At 46.3% G+C, this 16,117-nt stretch overlaps 1 protein-coding gene across 2 annotated transcripts in view; it reads left to right on the top strand.

Moving 5' to 3' along the window:
* LOC106572508 (retinoic acid receptor gamma-A) overlaps positions 1–16,117 on the top strand; it is a 132,494-nt gene that overhangs the window by 77,659 nt on the left and 38,718 nt on the right. The gene's annotated exons all lie outside the window — the stretch shown is intronic.

Here is a 16,117-nt window from a genome sequence, read left to right as displayed (position 1 = left end):
AATGCTAACCCACAGGTTCAGGTTTCACTGTGGCAATGCTAACCCACAGGTTCAGGTTTCACTGTGGCAATGCTAACCCACAGGTTCAGGATTCACTGTGACAATGCTAACCCACAGGTTCAGGTTTGACTGTGGCAATGCTAACCCACAGGTTCAGGTTTCACTGTGGCAATGCTAACCCACAGGTTCAGGATTCACTGTGACAATGCTAACCCACAGGTTCAGGATTCACTGTGACAATGCTAACCCACAGGTTCAGGTTTCACTGTGACAATGCTAACCCACAGGTTCAGGTTTCACTGTGACAATGCTAACCCACAGGTTCAGGATTCACTGTGACAATGCTAACCCACAGGTTCAGGTTTCACTGTGACAATGCTAACCCACAGGTTCAGGTTTCACTGTGACAATGCTAACCCACAGGTTCAGGTTTCACTGTGACAATGCTAACCCACAGGTTCAGGATTCACTGTGACAATGCCAACCACCTGAGTTTTGACCTTGTGGGGTAGGTTAGGTTCTGTATACAAAACAGAAAAGAGTAAGAAAGTATAGATGAAATATTGAGAGGAAGAGAGAGAGGGAGAAACCTGACACTTTCGACAAAATGTCAGCCATCCACATGACATTGGTCTTGTTCCCTTCACAATCGCCTCTGTGACAGCTACTAGTGCTTTCCATGTGGAGACTACAATGGGTTTTGAATCTAGTCTTTTTTTATATAAAGTAGACATAAAAAGCGGTCTTCTAAAAACATTTCTGTGCTCCTTGTATTTTTAGTTGGAGGTATTGTTGGTGTTTATGTTTGTGTGTAAGGATTTTCCTCTCGAGCTAAATAGCTATAAATTAATCAGTAGATTAATTATTGAATGGATGAATTTATGAATAAATGAGTAACTTGGAATGTTGCTAGGCTTCAGAAGAGCCAAAGGGTCTTGCCAGATTTCTTTTCTCTCTCTTTTTCTGTCAGTGTTCACATTTTTCCTCCCTCGCTCCCTCCTTTCCAGACTTCAGACACTGCTCTGGCTCTAACAACAGGCCTGTCTCAGATAGACAAAACTGGGGTCAATTTCCATAGGCGTCCAGGGGGCCTGTGTGGCTGGGAGAAAGAGAGGGACTTTGAAAAAGGAGTGGGGGTGTGTTGTTCTCTTCTAGGGAGCAAGCCAGAAATGATACAAGCAAGAAGAAATACACAACACACCATCAAACTACGAACAATCTAGCTAGTTTAGTTGTTGCACACAAACAACACGTTTGCTTGCTTCTGTTCGTGTGTTCCCATTTAGTTTTTTAAAATCCTTTTGAAACCCAGATGCTGTGTTGTGTTCACACTGAGGGTTGTTTTTCAGATTTTATTTGTTCAACCTTCTGCTTTTTTGTTCCTTTTTACTGGATCTTGGGGGCAGTCATCTGTCTTCATTACTCGTGAAGACACCAGCGTTTCAGTGGCTGTCATACACACTGGGCTCTCTTTAATGAAGACAGATGCCCTGTCAGGACAAGGGAGGCCGAGGGGGACTCCATGCAGACCAGCCTCTCCTCTTCTGCTTTTCTTTCTTCTTTCTTTTCTGTCTCCATTCTTCTGCTCTTCTCCTCTCCTCTCTTCTCTCCTCTCCTCTTCTCTTCTCGTCTCTCCTTTCTTCTCCTTTCCTCTCCTCTCCTCTCCTCTCCTCTCCTCTCCTCTCCTCTCCTCTCCTCTCCTCTCCTCTCCTCTCCTCTCCTCTCCTCTCCTCTCCTCTCCTCTCCTCCTCTTCCCTTCTCACCTTTCCTCTGCTCTTTTTTCCTCTCCTCTCTCCTACAGCCAGCCAAGGAGCTCTGATAATAACAAAATATTTTTTTATTTAGTCAGAGACCTCACCGCTCTCACCGACCCACACAACCATTTAAAACGTAGCCAGTCAGGTCCCAAAGTTATTTTATTTTTGTTCTTTCTTCCAGGAAATCAAAGAGAACGAACGATCGGTCAGTTGGTGTTGCTGTGCTTGTGTGTGTGTGTGTGTGTGTGTGTGTGTGTGTGTGTGTGTGTGTGTGTGTGTGTGTGTGTGTGTGTGTGTGTGTGCTAGTGTGTGTGTGTGTGTGTGTGTGTGTGTGTGTGTGTGTGTGTGTGTGTGTGTGTGTGTGTGTGTGTGTGTGTGTGTGTGTGTGTGTGTGTGTGTGTGTGTGTGTGTGTGTGTGTGTGCGCATCTGTGCTTCTGTGTATGTGTGTGCTGTGTACTGTTTTAGTCCTTCTGTGCTTAATCTTAGTAAACAAGGCGACCCTATCCCACACGAGGAGCAGCCATAATATCTCTCCTTACTGAACCAGTTGGCCCTCATTGTCCTCTACAATGAGGCAGATGAATTGATGTTTGAGTCTGATCTCTCATTAGGCCTGGCCAGCTGCAGAGCACAGTGACCTGTGTCTTAAATGGCACCCTATTCCCTATATAGTGCACTACTTTTGGCCAGAGCACTATAGCTATGGCCTATGTGCCCTGGTCAAAAGTAGTGCACTATATAGGGAATAGGGTGCCATTTGGGACACAGATGAACCAGGGAGCTAGCCGCAAGCTAGAGAGCTAAACCCTCCAAAGTAAAGACACTCAGCTAGGAGAGCTCATCTACTCAGCTCTGTTCTCATAGCATTAACAACAATCAGAACTTCTTGAGTCTTGAGTCCCAGTCAGCTGCTTAAAGTGTGACACCATTTCTTAAATTTGGCCTAGATATTCTGTGAGTTTATTTCTGTTTGAGGGAGAACTCTAAAATCAGAGTAAATAAAGATTTTAACAAATTTTTATCAAAGATTTTTAAACAGCCCCCCACAACTCTATATGCAATTTTTCTCTATATGCAATCTAAACATTACCAACATGGGGACTCGTTGTGGAGTTATCTTTTGTGATTTTATAACAATTCTGACATACAGATGTCATGCTTTAAAAACAATTTTTACTCAGAAGCAAATCTGGAAATCAGTGGGTTAGGTTTTGAATTTCCTGGGGTTTTTCAATGTCATTGCTTTTTGTCTCAATCTGTTTAGAATCAAAGGGAGTTTTAGTGTGTGGTCATGATCATCTTTTCTGTTTTCTGTCTGGTGGTTGGAGACTGATGCTTTTCTGTCCAATGTCAGAGGTTACAGAGAGGCTGTGGGCTGGCCAATGTCAGATCCACAACATGTGTGGTGTCCTTGTCTGCCTTTTGAGAAGGAGGAGCCTTTTAAATGGCTGTTATTGTGTAGCCTACTGCTGTTTAAGTGTCTGTTATGTAGCTGGAACTAATACACCAGGGCTGCATGGAAAGGAAAATGGTGAAATGATTTAGACATACGCCAATAAGCTAGAAATTACTCAACTGTCATACTAGATGACATTTGATGATATGAAGAAAGGTTCATGAGCTTTTTCTTCACTTGCTGTGTTACTGTGCTTGGAAGGATAACGCAATTTATCTCTAATTTATGGACAGGAAAAGGATAATGATTTAGTCATACGATAATAGTTTATTCATATGTCAATGATAGCAAAATGTGTACCAGATGCCAAATGATGATGTAAAAAAGATTTCCTGCCTTTTGCTTCACTTGTCATGTTAATCTTCTCATGCAGTAGATTTATCATCTCATACTGTAGTATTAGAAAAGGGGTTATATTTTTTTTAATTTAATCTTTATTTAACTATGCAAGTCAGTTAAGAACAAGTTCTAATTTACAATGACGGCCTACCCTGGCCAAACCCGGACGATGCTGGGCCAACTGTGCGCTGCCCTATGGGACTCCCAATCACTGCCGGATGTGATACAGCCTGAAATCGAACCAGGGACTGTAGGGACACCTCTTGGACTGAGATGCAGTGCCTTAGACCGCTGCGCCACTCGGGAGTTAGAAACTTGGTGGTTTAAGCCCTGAATGCTGATTGGCTGACAGCCATGGTATATCAGACCGTATACCACGGGTATGATAAAACATTTATTTGTACTGCTCTAATTATGTTGGTAACCAGTTTATAATAGCAATAAGGCACCTCGGGGGTTTGTGTATGGCCAATATTCCACGTCTAAGGGCTGTGTCCAGGCACTCTGCATTGCGTCGTGTGTAAGAACGGCCCTTAGCCGTGGTATATTGGCCGTATACCACACCTCCTCGTTCATTATTGCTATTATATTTGATGTATTATAGTAACCAACAGAGTCATGTTTACTGTCTAACTGTACCTTGGCCTATTTGAATTGTTTTGACTTTGATATCCCCCTCTCCTTACTGTCGATATATTCACAATCATGTTATGTGGTAATAACGGATAACACTCTATTAATCAACACACACACACACACACACACACACACACACACACACACACACACACACACACACACACACACACACACACACACACACACACAACCCCCCACCCCCACACACAAACCTCTTTGTTTTCCCTTAATGTGCTGTTCAATGTGAATTGATGAGCTAATTAAAACAGGCGCTATATCTTTCTGGCTTGGAGGGCAAGACAATTGCGTCCCAAATGGCACCCTATTTCCTGTATAGTGCACTACTTTTGACCAGGGCCCATAGGGGTTATATAGGATATAGGGTGCCATTTGGGATGCGGACACAGACTACTAAGTGGTTCCTGTGACCACTGTCACACCGAGCAGCTCAGATCATTCTCTCTACTAATGGAACTACAGATCATTCTCTCTTCCTAATGGAACTCTGCAGTTATTTCATTAAAATTACAAAAGATTCAATTAAAATATTAGAATGCCTGAGGGGGCAGGACTGTGAATAGATAGTGGGTTGGTTGGTTGGTTGGTTAGGAGGGATGGTTAGGAGCGATGGGGAGTGTGTCAAATCAAATCAAATCCAATGTTATTTGTCATAAGCGCCGAATAAACAGAATTTTCACCTTACCGTGAAATGCTTACTTACAAGCCATTAACCAAAAATGCAGTTCAAGAAATAGAGTTGAGAAAATGTTTACTAAATAAACTAAAGTAAAAAATAAAATAAAAAGTAACACAATAAAATAACAATAACGAGGCTATATACAGAGGGTACCGGCACTGAGTCAATGTGGGGGGGAGGGGTACAGGTTAGTCGAGTTAATTTGTCACATAACAGATAACAAAACAGAAAACAACTACCCACGTAAAGTAAAGTAAAGTGAATATGCATAGATAATAAACAGCGAGTAACAGCAGTGTAAAAACAAAGGGGGTGTGGTGTCAATGTAAATAGTCCTGGTGGCCATTTGATTAATTGTTCAGCAGTCTTATGGCTAGGAGTCAGAAGCTGTTTAGGAGCCTTTTGGACCTAGACTTGGCGCTCCGGTACCGGCTTGCCGTGTGGTAGCAGAGAGAACAGTCTATGACTAGGGTGACTGGAGTCTTTGACAATTTCTTTGGGCCTTCCTCTGACACCGCCTAGTATATAGATCCTGGATGGCAGGAAGCTGGGCCCCAGTTATTTACTTGTCCATACGCACTACACTCTGTAGCGCCTTACGGTCGGTGGTGCAGCTGTAGAACTTTTTGAGGATCTGGGGACCAATGCCAAATATTTTCAGTCTCCTGAAGGGGAAAGGTGCTGTCATGCCCTCTTCACAACGGTCTTGGTGTGTTTGGACCATGATAGTTCATTGGTGATGTGGACACAAGGAACTTGAAACTGTCAACCCGCTCCACTTCAGCCCCATTGATGTTAATGGGGTCCTGTTTGGCCCTCCTTTTCCTGTAGCCCACTATCAGCTCCTTTGTCTTACTCGCACTGAGGGAGAGGTTGTTGTCCTGGCACCACACTGCCAGGTCTCTGACCTCCTCCCTGTAGGCTGTCTCATTAGGCCTACCACTGTTGTGTCGTCAGCAAACTTAATGATGGTGTTGGAGTTGTGCTTGGCCACACAGTCGTGGGTGAAAAGGGAGTACAGGAGGGGACTTAGTGTGGCTGCCTACCCTCACCACCTGAGGGCGGCCCGTCAGGAAGTCCAGTATCCAGTTGTAGAAGGAGGTGTTTAGTCCCAGGGTCCTTAGCTTAGTGACGAGGTTTGTGGGCACTATGGTGTTGTCAATGAACAGCATTCTCACATGGGTGTTCCTTTTGTCCAGGTGGGAAAGGGCAGTGTGGAGTGCGATTGCATCATCTGTGGATCTGTTGGGTTTCCAGGATGATGGTCTAGGGTTTCCCAGGATGATGGTGTTGATGTGAGCCATGAACAGCCTTTCAAAGCGCTTCATGGCTACCGACATGAGTGCTATGGGACAGTAGTCATTTAGGCAGGTTACCTTCGCTTTCTTGGGCAGAGGGACTATGGTGGACCTCTTGAAACATGTAGGTATTACAGACTTACATTTACGTAATTTAGCAGACGCTCTTATCCAGAGCAACTTACAGTAGTGAATGCATACATTTTTTTTTTGTACTGGCCCCCCCATGGGAATCGAACCCACAACCCTGGGTTTGCAACGCCATGCTCTACCAACTGAGCCACAGGGAAGCTGATCAGAGAGAGGTTGAAAGTTTCAGTGAAGACACTTGCCAGTTGGTCTGAGCATGCTCTGAGTACACATCCTGGTAATCCGTCTGGCTCTGCGGCCTCGCAGCTGGGTTTCCCTTTGTAGTCCATAGTAGTTTGCAAGCCCTGCCACATCCGACAAATGTCAGAGCCGGTGTAGTAGGATTCAATCTTATACCTGTATTGACACTTTGCCTGTTTGATGTCTTATAAGCGCCATGATTAGTTGTACGGATGTGAGAGAGGGTCCAGATTGTCTAGCCCAGCTGATTTGTAGGGGTCCAGATTTTGCAGCTCTTTCAGAACATCAGCTATCTGGATGGGTGAAGGAGAAGTGGGGGAGGCTTGGGCAAGTTGCTGTGGGGTTGCCTGTTGTTGACCGGGGTAGGGGTAGCCAGGTGGAAAGCATGGCCAGCCGTAGAAAAATGCTTATTGAAATTCTCGATTATCGTAGATTTATCGGTGGTGACAGTGTTCTCTAGCCTCAGTGAGAGGAGGTGCTCTTATTCTTCATGGACTTTACAGTGTCCCAGAACTTTTTGGAGTTTGTGCTAAAGGCTGCAAATTTCTGTTTGCAAAATCTAGCCTTTGCTTTCCTAACTGCCTGTGAATATTGGTTCCTAACTTCCCTGAAAAGTTGCATATCGCAGGGGCTATTCGATGCTAATGCAGTACGCCACATGATGTTTTTGTGCTAGTCAATGGCAATCATGTCTGGATGAACCAAGGGCTATATCTGTTCTTAGTTCTACATTTTTTTAAATGCTTATTTAAGATGGTGAAGAAAGCACTTTTAAAGAATAACCAGGCATCCTCTACTGACAGAATGAGTTCAATATCCTTCCAGGATACCCGGGCCAGGTTGATTAGAAAGGCCTGCTCGCTCGCTGAAGTGTTTTAGGGAGCGTTTGACAGTGATGAGGGATGGTCGTTTGACTGCGGACCCATTACAGACGCAGGCAATGAGGCAGTGATCGCTGAGATTCTGATTGAAGACAGCAGAGGTGTATTTAGAGGGCAGGTTGGTCAGGATGATATCTATGAGGGTGCCCTTTTTTACGGATTTAGGGTTGTACCTGGTAGGTTCCTTGATAATTTGTGTGAGATTGAGGGCATCTAGCTTAGATTGTAGGACGGCCGGGGTGTTAAGCATACCCCAGTTTAGGTCACCTAACAGTTCGAACTCTGAAGATAAATGGGGGATAATTAATTCACATATGGTGTACAGGGCACAACTGGGGGCTGAGGGGGGTCTATAACAAGCGGCAACAGTGAGAAACTTATTTCTGGAAAGATGGATTTTTAAAAGTAGAAGCTTGAACTGTTTGGGCACTGACCTGGATAGCATGACAAAACTCTGCAGACTATCTCTGCAGTAGATTGCAACTCCACCCCTTTGGAAGTTCTATCTTGGTGGAAAATGTTGTAGTTGGGGATGGAAATGTTTGAATTTTTGGTGGCCTTCCTAAGCCAGGATTCAGACACAGCTAGGACATCACGGTTGGTGGAGTGTGCTAAAGCAGTATATAAAACAAACTTAGGGAAGAGGCTTCTGATGTTAACATGCATGAAACCAAGGCTTTTACGGTTAGAGAAGTCAACAAATGATAGTGCCTGGGGAATAGGAGTGGAACTGGGGGATACAGGGCCTGGGTTAACCTCTACATCACCAGAGGAACAGAGGAGGAGTAGGATAAGGGTTTGGCTAAAGGCTATAAGAACTGGTCGTCTAGTGTGTTGGGGACAGAGAATAAAAGGAGCAGATTTCTGGGTGTGGTAGAATAGATTCAGGGCATAATGTACAGACAATGGTATGGTAGGATGTGAGTACAGTGGAGTTAAACCTAGGTGTTGAGTGACGATGAGAGAAGTTTCGTCTCTGGATGCTCCAGTTAAGCCAGGTGCGGTCTCTGCATGTGTGTGGGGTGGGACAAAAGATCTATCTAAGGCATGTTGAGTGGGACTGTGGGCTCTATAGTGAAATAAAACAATAAGAACTAGCCAAGACAGCAGTAGACAAGGCATATTGACATTAGAGAGAGGCATAACACAATCACAGGTGTTGATCAGGAGAGCTAAGACAACAATGGGTAAATAGCGATGAATGGGCAGAGCGAGTCAGTTAGGTACATACAGGACCTTAGTTCGAGGCTGGGGCGGACAGGGAAACAAAAAAAGGTAACGTGTTATTGAAACAGTCCAGGCGGCATCAGCTGTGTAGCCGAGTGATCATAGGGTCAAAAGAGCAGCATTAGGTGAGTCAGGGTGCTGTTCGGTAGTCACTACTACGCTAGGCGAGCAGAGGACACAGCATTCAGAAAAGCTAGCGGGCTAGGTCTAGTAGATGGTTCTTCGGCGACATTGTAACAGAATAGCCTGTTGAGACCACATCGGGCGATCACGTTGGCAGTCCAGTTGTGATGGATCGGCGGGGCTCCGTTTCGACAATAAAGGGTCCAGGGCAATTATTGGCAAAAGAGGTATTGTAGCCCTAGAATTAGCTGGTATATGGGCCTAGCTCGAGGCTAGCTCAAGGCTAGCTGGTGCTTGCTGCGGGACAGAAGCGTTAGCCAACAGTAGCCACTCGTTTGCAGCTAGCTAGCTTGGGTGAGACGGGTTGCAGGAAAGTATATTTACTTCGTAGATAGAAAGTCCTGCTATTTAAACGGGATAAGACAAAGACAAACACACATTTCCAACTGCTACGCCATCTTGGTTGGCTGATCCAGGACCTCTCAAATGTTTAGGGCGTCTCAAACGTTTTCCTGAGGTAAGGGCATGCTTAAGGGGTTTACGGTAGTTTGAAGGCATGTAAGGCAGAAAGAGTCTCTGGTTACCATGGAGACGACCTTAAAGAGATCACATTTATTTTGGGGGATTGCAAAATATAACTTCTACATTCAAGGCAGGGGAAACAAATTGATTCATAAGAGAATAAAACACATTTCTTATAGTTACTTTTTTTCTCAACTTATTTCTATTACTTTCCAGCACATCAATTTAACTTACACTACATTTATTTTTAAACCTGTATTTAACTAGGCAAGTCAGTTAAGAACAAGTTCTTATTTACAATGACGGCCTAAGAACAGTGGGTTAACTGTCTTGTTCAGGGGCAGAATGACCGATTTTTACCTTGTCAGCTCAGGGATTCGATCTAGCAACCTTTCAGTTACTGGCCCAACACTCTAACCACTAGGCTACCTGCCACCCCTACATGACCAAAAGTATGTGGACACGTGGATGAACATGACGCGCTCGTTGAACATCTCATTCCAAAATCATGGGCATTAATATGGAGTTGGTCCCCCCTTTGCTGCAATAACAGCCACCATTCGTCTGGGAAGGCTTTCCACTAGATGTTGGAACATTGCTGCAGGGATTTGCTTCCATTCAGCCATAAGAGCATTAGTGAGGTTGGGCACTGATGTTGGGCAATTAGGCCTGCCTCAATTCATCCCAAGGGTGTCCGATGGGGTTGCAGTCAGGGCTCTGTGCAGTCCGGTCAAGTTCTTCCACACCAATCTCGACAAATCTTTAATATAGGGACCTTGCTTTGTGCACGGGGGCATTGTCATGCTGAAACAGGAAAGGGCCTTCCCCAAATTGTTGCCACAAAGTTGGTGTAACGCAAGTTGTCATGGAGAGAAGACCAAGGCGCAGCAGGTATGTGAATACTCATCTTTAATTAAAATAAAGGAGTAAAGCATCCACTTAACAATACAAACGAAGTGACAACAGCTACAGTTCTGCAGGCTAGAAACGCAGTGCAAAAAACAACCACCCACAACCCCAAAGAAAAACACACACACCTATATAGGACTTCCAATCAAAGGCAACTATACACACCTGCCTTCAATTGGAAGTCCCAATCATCCACCCAACATTTAACCAACACAAACATGCCACGTCCTGACCCCAAAACTAAAACAATAGCTCCATCTGCTGGTCAGGACGTGACAGTACCCCCCCCCCTCAAGGTGCAGACCCCGGAATGCACCTACCAACAAAAAACCCCAACACAAAACCCATAAACAATAACCCTAAAACAATAAGGGAGGGAAGGGAGGGTGGCTGCCGTCACCGACGGCACTGTGCTACACCCTCCCTCCCCAACCCACCTATCCTGGAGGTGGCTCAGGTGCAGGGCGTGGACCTTGCTCCACCGTCGGCGTAGCCCACTTCGGTGGCGCTGCTAGCTGCGCCGGGCAGATGGGCCACTTGGGCGGACCCTGGCAGACGGACCACTCGTGCTGGGCCGGAGGACAGGAGGGCCCCTCGGGCTGGGCCGGGGGACAGGAGGGCCCCTCGGGCTGGGCCGGGGGACAGGAGGGCCCCTCGGGCTGGGCCGGGGGGCAGGAGGGCCCCTCGGGCTGGGCCGGGGGGCAGGAGGGCCACTCGGGCTGGACCGGGGGGCAGGAGGGCCACTCGGGCTGGACCGGAGGGCAGGAGGGCCACTCGGGCTGGACCGGAGGACAGGAGGGCCACTCGGGCTGGACCGGAGGGCAGGAGGGCCACTCCAGCAGTTCAGGGCAGTCTGGCCACTCCGGCAGTTCAGGGCAGTCTGGCCACTCCGGCAGTTCAGGGCAGTCTGGCCACTCCGGCAGTTCAGGGCAGTCTGGCCACTCCGGCAGTTCAGCGCAGTCTGGCCACTCCGGCAGTTCAGCGCAGTCTGGCCACTCCGGCGACCCAATCATCCACCCAACATTTAACCAACACAAACATGCCACGTCCTGACCCCAAAACTAAAACACTAGCTCCATCTGCTGGTCAGGACGTGACAGTTGGAAGCACAGAATCGTCTAGAATGTCATTATGTGCCTAGCCCGAGCTATTAAAAACAGCCCCAGAGAATTATTCCTCCTCCACCAAACTTTACAGTTGGCACTATGCAATTGGGCAGGTAGCATTTTCCTGGCATCCGCCAAAACCAGATTTGTCAGTCGGACTGCCAGATGGTGAAGCGTGTTTCATCACTCCCAAGAACGTGTTTCCACTGCTCCAAAGTTCAATGGCGGCAATCTTTAAACCACTCCAGCCGACGCTTAGCATTGCGCATGGTGATCTTAGGCTTGTATGCGGCTGCTCGGCCATGGAAACCCATTTCATGAATCTCCCGACGAACAGTTATTGTGCTGACGTTGCTTCCAGAGTCAGTTTGGAACTCGGTATTGAGTGTTGCAACGGAGGACAGACTATTTTTATGCGTGCTAAGTACTCTCGGCCAACAAACGCTATTGTGTCTGAGCCCTAAGAAGACAAGGCTAGTCAGTGCATGTGAGGTGACTGGGGCCCATACAGGTTATGGTGATTAGACTGGCAGGCCGATCTGTTGTGTTAACACTTTACAGTGTGACACTGCTTGTAGACGGTCTGTAAGCTGTCATGACAGCACAGAGCTGGATTTCAGCAAGGGACTGTGGAATCTAGCCTGGGACGTCCTGCCTAACCCCAACCCTCTCTGTCTGGCTGTGGATCTGACATAGCAGTCCCAGCGCTAGGGATTTGGATTATGGGCATTGAGACACGAGCGAGGTCTTACACACACTCTGACGTACACACACACACACATCAAGGCACACGCACACGCCACGCACACACACACACACACACACACACACACACACACACACACACACACACACACACACACACACACACACACACACACACACACACTCACACAGGTAGATTTACATCTTCTCATTCGCACCTAAGTCCAACAACCACATACAGCCAACCAGACAAGTCTTACATAACTTACAGCCAGCATTGGATCCAGGATGTGTGTTATTTTTAGCCTGTACTTTCTATCAAATGTTTGTCTACTATTCCTGCACTGACCTAGCAGATGTCTAATAGAAGTATCTCAGGGCCTCTACATGTCTTTGTCGCACACCAAGGTTATTATAGTAAATGAAAAATGTAAAAATCTAATGGGGTTTTCAGGCATTTTTTTCTAATGGTTTTTTTTCGAGCTTCTGAATCTGGCAGGTACATTCTGCCAGGAGATGGCAGTACAAATAGGGCTAGCTTGTGCATCACTATTAGGCTACTAGTTATCATCAGTGGAAATGCATGGTGACAGGGAAGAAATCCCAAGGGCAAGCACGGAGCGTGATCAATGGCGGCAGCAAACCCAAAACCAGTGGTTGGTCGAAAAACGGAAAAGCCCTGTATGGGATTATTTTGATTACATTGCTGAGAGAGACAAAAGTAAATGTATTCGAGTGTCAGAACATTCTTAGAAAAAAGGGTTGCAAAAGGGTTCTTCAGCTGTCCCCATAGGAGAACCTGTTTGGGATCCGGGTAGAAGCCTTTTGGGTTCTATGTAGAACCCTCTGTAGAAAGGGTTCTACATGGAACCCAAAAGGGTTTTACCTGCAACCAAAAAGGGTTCTTCAAAGGGTTCTCCTATGGGAACAGTTGAAGAACCATTTAAGGTTCTAGAGGAACCTTTTTTGTGTAGTGTGTGGTACAGAGATCAAAGGGGGGTACAAAACTCCCAACTTAAAGTTTATCTGATCAGCGCTCCCAAAGAAGCATACAAACTATTTGACGATAAAGACAAGGTGAGACAGCCACCAGCTAGCAGTAACATTAGCTGCATGTCAACATTGCCAACGAAACCTCCTCCCGAGGAAAACCAACTTTAGCGTTGTGCTTGAAAAGAGCAGAAACGTGGCAACCTCATCCAATGAGCATAAAAATAGAGAAGCATTGGTGTCGTAATTCAATGATTCTGGCAAGTCCACAAGACTGTGTGAGGAGCCAGCCTTCTGAAAATTCAACGAGACACTTGATCCTAAATTCAAAACTCCTGGAGCTGATAGAATAAATTGTTGCTTTGCAACCCAGAAAGTTAAGGAGATTATGAAAGAGGCAAGAAAAGTAACCCGTTGTGTTTGCGGATGGAGCGAGAAAGGACTGCTTCTATCACCCCTCCTCCAGCAAGGCACAGCAAATATTGCTGATTCAACTCATTGAGCTTCCGGTCCCGGTTGCATTAAACATCTTAAGTCAATTTCCCCCTCATCTATTCCCTTAAAGTTCCCTTAACTGTCAGTTGCGGAAAACATTTTAAGGCGAATCTTAAATGAAGTGAAAAAGTTAAGGGTGCCCATGAGGTCCCTTAAGGTCCCTTAAGTGCTTCATTCAGTATGGATATCAATGTAAACAGCATTTGTGGAAGTGAATGTTGCTTTCCTCTGCCCTGTTTGCAAAAGGAAAACATCAATCAGCTAGCTGGGTGTATAGCTAGCTAGCTACTTAGCTATTCAATGGAAGGTGCACATTATGTTGCGCGATTCCTCCGATGGCATTGAGCAGTACACCACATCAGTCATTGGTTTCATCAATAAGTGCATCGATGACTCATCCCCACAGTGACCGTACGTACATACCCCAACCAGAAGCCATGGATTACAGGCAACATCCGCACTGAGCTAAAGGCTAGAGCTGCCACTTTCAAGGAGCGGGACTCTAACCCGGAAGCTTATAAGAAATCCCGCTATGCCCTCCGACAAACCATCAAACAGGCAAAGCATCAATACAGAACTAAGGTCAAATTATACTACACCGGCTCTGACTCTCGTCGGATGTGGCAGGGCTTGCAAACCATTACAGACTACAAAGGGAAGCACAGCCGAGAGCTGCACAGTGACACAAGCCTACCAGACGAGCTAAGCTACTTCTATGCTCACTTCGAGGCAAATAACACTGAAACATGCATGAGAGTACCAGCTGTTCCAGAAGACTGTCTGATCACTCTCTCTGCAGCCCATGTGATTAAGACCTTTAAAACAGGTCAACATTCACAACACCGCAGGGCATATTACCAGGACGTGTCTGCGAGCATGCGCTGACCAACTGGAAATTGTCTTCAATTACATTTTCAAACTCTCCCTGTCCGAGTCTGTAATAACAACATGTTTTAGTCCCTGTGCCCAAAAACAGGTGACCTGCCTAAATGACTACCGACCCGTAGCACTCACATCTGTAGCCGTTAAGTGCTTTGAAAGGCTGGTCATGGCTCACATCAACACCATTATCCCAGAAACTATAGACCCCCTCCAATTTGCATACCGCCCTAACAGATCCACAGATGATGCTATCTCTAATGCACTCCACACAGCCCTTTCCCACCTGGACAAAAGGAACGCCTATGTGAGAATGCTATTCATTGACTACAGCTCAGCGTTCAACACCATAGTACCCTCAAAGCTCATCAATATGCTAAGGACCATGGGACTAAACACCCCCCTCTGCAACTGGATCCTGGACTTCCTGATGGGTCGCCCTCAGGTGGTAAGGGTAGAAAACAACACATCTATCACGCTGATCCTCAACACAGGGGCCCCTCAGGGGTGCGTGCTCAGTCCCCTCCTGTACTCCCTTTTCACTCATGACTGCACGGCCAGGCACGACTCCAACACCATCATTAAGTTTGCCAATGACACAACAGTGGTAGGCCTGATCACCGACAATGACGAGACAGCCTATAGGGAGGAGGTCAGAGAACTGGCCGTGTGGTGCCAGAACAACAGCCTCTCCCTCAACGTGATGAAGACAAAGGAGATGATTGTGGACTATAGGAAAAGGAGAACCAAGCACGCCCCCATTCTCATCGACGGGGCTGTAGTGGAGCAGGTTGGGAGCTTCAAGTTCCTTGGTGTTCACATCAACAACAAACTAGCATTGTCCAAGCACACCAAGATAGTCGTGAAGAGGGCATGACAAAACCTATTCCCCCCAGGAGACTGAAAAGATTTGGCATGGATCCTCAGATCCCAGCATTCTGACTGGTTGCATTACTGCCTGGTATGGCAACTACTCGGCCGCTGACCGCAAGGCACTACTGAGGGTAGTGCGTACGGCCCAGTTCATCACTGGGGCAAAGCTTCCTGCCATCCAGGACCTCTATACCAGGCGGTGACAGAGGAAGGCCCTAAAAATTGTCAAAGACTCCAGCCACCTTGGTCATAGACTGTTCTCTCTGCTACCGCACAGCAAGCTGTACCAGAGCGCCAAGTCTAGGTCCAAGAGGCTTCTAAACAGCTTCTACCCCCAAGTCATAGAACTCCTGAACATCTAATAAAATTGCTACCCAGACTATTTGCATTGCCCCCCCCCCTTTTTACACCGCTGCTGCTCTCTGTTGTTATCATCTATGCATAGTCACTTTAATAACTCTACATATATGTACACATTACCTCAATTACCTCGGTGCCCCCGCTTATTGCCTCTGTACCAGTACCCCCCTGTATATAGTCTCACTATTGTTATTTTATTGCTGCTCTTTAATTACTTGTTACTTTTATTTCTTATTCTTATTTGTACTGCATTGTTGGTTAGGGGCTCGTAAGTAAGCATTTCACTGTAAGGTCTACACCTGTGACTAATATCATTTGATTTGATTTGAAACAAAGCTAGCTAGCTAGCTACCTACTTGTGTAACTAACAACTAACAATAACCCCAACCTCAAGATACACAACTAACCTTAACCCTAGCCCCAACCTGAAATTAAACAACTAATGCCAACCTCAACCTCAAGTTAGTCAACTAACTTTAACCCTAACCCCAACCTCAAGATACACAACTACCCCTAACCCCCCCCCAAGT

Source organism: Salmo salar, chromosome 15, assembly GCF_965601325.2.
Source record: "Salmo salar chromosome 15, fSalSal1, whole genome shotgun sequence".
Lineage (NCBI taxonomy): Eukaryota > Metazoa > Chordata > Actinopteri > Salmoniformes > Salmonidae > Salmo > Salmo salar.
The sequence above is the reverse complement of the archived record's forward strand: the minus strand, read 5'-3'. Positions and strand labels throughout refer to the sequence as shown.